Source organism: Octodon degus, unplaced genomic scaffold (assembly GCF_000260255.1).
Source record: "Octodon degus isolate 3935 unplaced genomic scaffold, OctDeg1.0 scaffold00126, whole genome shotgun sequence".
NCBI lineage: Eukaryota > Metazoa > Chordata > Mammalia > Rodentia > Octodontidae > Octodon > Octodon degus.
In genome coordinates, this window is record NW_004524702.1 from 6,874,051 (window position 1) to 6,878,672 (window position 4,622).

Genomic DNA, 4,622 nt, shown 5'->3' on the forward strand with positions numbered 1-4,622 from the left:
CTCAGTGGATTAAAGTGCCTGCTTAGGCAGACTTAGGGGCCAGGGTTCATCCCTGGTATGCTGTGCTGGCCCCACCCCCAGGGTGGGATAAAATGGGATTGAGACTGGGCATGGTGGCACATGCCTGTAATCCCAGCACTTGGGAAATTGAAAAGAGGAGGATCACTATGAGTCCAATCTGTATAGTGAGACCCTGTAGACCCTGTACTAAATACACACACACACAAAAAAAAAGGACCTTCTGAATACGGAATATGCACACTTGGAGAAGGGCCAGGAAGGACCCCAATTAAAGAACTCTGGTTGAATAAACAGCCATTCAGCCACACAATGGAGTATCATGGAGGAGTTACCTCAAGTAAGGATATAGATCTTCTGTTTTGTTTTGTGTTTTGAGTCAGGGTCTGTCTATGTCATTCAGGCTCGGCTTGAACTCATACTGTGGCCCAGGCTGTCCTCACACTTATAACAATCATCCTGCCTCAGCCTCCTGAATGCTGGGATTACAGGTGCTCGCCACCAAGCCCAACAAGAATGTAAATCTACGTTAATGCCATGGAAACAAGCCTGTGACATAGTAAGTGGAGAAAACAATATGTATACAGAAAATACATGCGTTACAGAAAATAAATGTGTATTCCAGAGAATTTCTGTAAAATACATGATAGATAATAGGTGATAAATAGACAGATAGGCAGAGACATATGTATGGATAACAAGACAACAAAGTGTTGGTCAACTTTGTCCTAAGTGACAGAACTCCAAGTGACTACTATTTTTATTTATATCCTTGTATTATCTGCATTTGTTCCAATGAACTTCCCTTTATTATCAAAAGGAAAACAACAGTGTTTAAGAAATGTTCCCTCTGAGTAGTCTTACCCATCCATCAGCACACAACGCCTTGAGGTGGATTCTGACAGCAAGTTGGACTCAAGGCCCTCCTGGGAAGAGAAAGAAATTGAAAAGGAAAGGGGAAAAAATACCAAAAACAACTTTACAAATTATATTTTAATTATATGAATACTTTCCAGGAATCTATTTACATTTCTGTCTCCCCCAAGAGAACATGCCTTCCTAAACAACAGTAACGACAGCTCATCCATTTCTTGGTGTGGCGCACCCAGTGCGTCCCAGGTGTTTCATACAAACTCACTGAACAAGTAAGTATGTGGATGAAGGCCGGCTGGCCACAAATCCATGTCGTATTAACTCTAGCTGAAACAATCCCTCATCCTTCCTGGTTAATTGAGTTTCAGCTCATTTTCCATATCTGATGTGGAAAATTAGCAATCCATCTTCATGTGCCAGTTTAACTATCTCTAGTTTGTAGAGATGTTGTTTGCGTACTCACAAAGGTTACCAGGTTCTCTTGTTCCCTTCCCCTTTCCATTACTTGAAAAATATTTAGAACTCATTTAGAACTCAAAAATTCATCCTTGGTTTTTGCCAATGACCAGCATCTTCCAAGTCTTGTAAGAATCTCTAATTTCTTTTCCTTTTTTAAAATTTTATGTATTTAATACAGGATCTCACTACACAGCTTGGACTCATAGAGATCCCGTTTCAGCCTCCCCAGTGCTGGGATTACAGGCGTGTGCCACCACGCCTGACCTCGGTAGCTGGCTCGGCATGTCCGAGGCAGGGCTGGCACAACACGTGGTGCTGGAGATGGAACTGAGGTCCTTGCACTTGCCTAAACGGGTGCTTAGTGCCAGAGCTATCTCTGTGGCCCCCTTTCTTCTGTTTGTGAAGACACTGGGTCTTGCCATGACTGCCCTTCAACCTCTGGGGTTAAAGGCTCTCCCGCCTACACCCTGCTAGTAGTTGGGACTATGGACACTTATCAATGCACCGAGCTTCAAGATTCTTTTTCTTTTTCAAGTTTCTTTTTTTTTTTTTTAATTTTCTGTGTGTGTGTGTGTGTGTGTGTGTGTGGCCAGCTCAGCCCACCAGGGGGCGGGGCTGGCTGGCATCTGGTGCTGGGGATTGAACCGCGGTCCCTGTGCTTTGCTTAGCTTGTTCTAAGTTGGTGCTTTAGACCACTGAGCCATCTCACCAGACCTCAAGTTTCTTAAGATGACCTTTGTATTGCTTCTTTTTCCTCTCCCAACTCCACATTTCTGTTTCTGTGGACATTATCACTGGATACCACCCTTCCTAAAAGAGCATCCTGTTGATAAGCTCAAGTTGAATGAGCTTCATGACATAAGAAGCAGCCCTTGTGACCGTAGCTTTAGTTCCTTTTTCTCATTTGCTTCCCATTGCTAACCTCTGTCAGGAGGGTAGGCCAGCGATTCCTCAGCTCTTTGTTAAAACTAGCCCATTGTTCCTAGATGTAATGCTCCCATCAAACGCTGGATCACAGTTCTGACTGCCAGGGTGTCCGTTCCACTAATTCTCTGCTCCCTCTTTTTCTTTAGCTGTGTCCAGGAATACGTTAGCAAACTTTATGCATCTCATCTTCTATTTTCTTGTTACTTAGACAATTTTGAGATTTTCTCCAAGAAGAACTTCTTTCCCCGGGCCTGCCATGCCGGCCCCGAGGCAAGCTGAGACGTTGATTGAGACTGGGTGTGGTGGCACACCCCTGCAATCCCAGCTCTTGGGAGGCTGTAAACAGGAGAATCCCTATGAGTCTGATCTAGTAGTGAGACCCTGAACACCCTGTAGATCCTTCGCTAAAATACAGAAGAAAAGAAAAGAGGAAGAATTTCTTCCTACTTATTCTTTTGGTTCTCCCCTATTTCTGACCATTCTTACTGCAGGCTTTTGTTTCGTCTCTGTCACTCTTTGATCCCTACCAATTCCTAGTAACTCAAAACACCTACAGAGGCTGGGCATGGTGGTGCAGGCCTGCAATCCCAACACTTTAGAGGCTGAGGAGGGAGGAACACAAGTCTGGAGCTAGCCTGTGCTGCAGGACCATCCTCGTTATCTGGAAGTTCTTAGCAAAAATTTAAGCTACAAAGTCGAGGGACTTCTCAGGTCTCCTGATGGCTACGCCTTCCACCCATGCCTGTCACCTGGCCTCCACAAGCAGAGGTCAGTAACTTCTTTGGAGTATATCTTGTATAGAGAGCCCTTCCTGGTCCTCATCTCAATCTGGAAAGCTTGTTTGTAATCCCATAGATAAGTTATTGGAATCCCATCAAGTTAATTCCAATCTACCACTTCCAGTGTAGCCCATGGTGAGAATAAAGATACTAAAGCACATAGTTATGGGAAACAAAGGGGTCCTAAGTCCAGCCATGGTGATGGCTATCCAGAACAAAGACCTTGACCCAGGACCAAACCCAGGTTTTATTCAGTCATGAAGGAGGAGTGGCTTGAGGATGAGTGACCGAGAATGGCGGGAAGTAGGTGAGTGCTGTGAGCTGGGCGAGGGAGGAGGCCTGCCTTCACCTCTGCGATATGCACAGAGTAGTCTGCTTTACACAATTGAGATAGTATCTAACGTTTTTGGGGTCTGGTGCTTCAGCTCTGATGTGTAATCTTTCGAGCCCAGGAAGTCTTAGCCTCTGTTTTGAGGCTCAATCCCAGCTGATAGCATGGAGCATTGGCTCTTCGTCCCAGCTTGATCTGGCTCATATTGAAGAGCAGCAGGTGAGGGTTACTGGGGAAACATACATGCTGTCTTCAAAGACTACCACCAGCACCTCAGCTAGACCTATATGCTTGGCTTAAAACCCATTGAAGGGATAAGGAAAAGTCCTAGCCAGCTCTGTACATATCAACACATGAAAATAAGGTCAGGCACAGCCAAAATGGAGACAGCTGCTCTTCTTTCAAGGAGAGTTGCCTAGGTGGTCCTCCACACCTTGTAAGTAGAGAGATTTGACTTGTTCCTTGAGGTCATCTGATGCCCATTGTGGGTCAGGCAACTCTACAGTTGCTACTTTGTACTGTCATTAGCTCACGCACCCTACCACAACGAGCTAGAGGACTGCTCAGCCCAGAAGCTGGAAACAACTGCCCGAAGGTCCAAACACGCTGACAGAATGCCATGCCTCAGTACTCACCTCCTTGCAGCTGAGTGCAGGCTTAAGATGGAGCATTAGTAGAAAGCTTGCTGGTAGAAAAGCCTTCCTTTTCCCTCAACCAACCATCAATATCAAGGAATAAAATCACCGGATTCCTTTCAATGGGTCTGTGAGCTCCATCAAGCAATAGAGACGACCACACTACTCGACCTTTAGCTTATGCATTGTTATTAATCATCATGATGATGAGAAGGGTTTTTCAGGTATGTTAGGCTGTTTAAAGCATTTAAATTCATACTTATCTGTTGGGACCATTTATGTCAATCTTGATAATAGCCAGGCTTTCTGGAAGCAAGTTTATGATTCTGCCAACATTGTACAACTCTTCTGAGTAAATCCGGAACTGCAATAATCCCTCCCCCAAAGCCTCAACAGTTCCAGCATTTTTCAAAAGTCCCAGTGTCTTCTGTGACCCAAAGCAAACACTCTGTATGTAAACCTCCACACAAATCAAAACCAAGTTACATAATCCCAAGGTACCATGGTACGTGGTATTCGTTCTTACTCAAAAAGGAGGAAATGGGGGATGGGACTAGAAAAGACTTGGAACAAACCAAAACTAAAACCCAGCAAGACAAA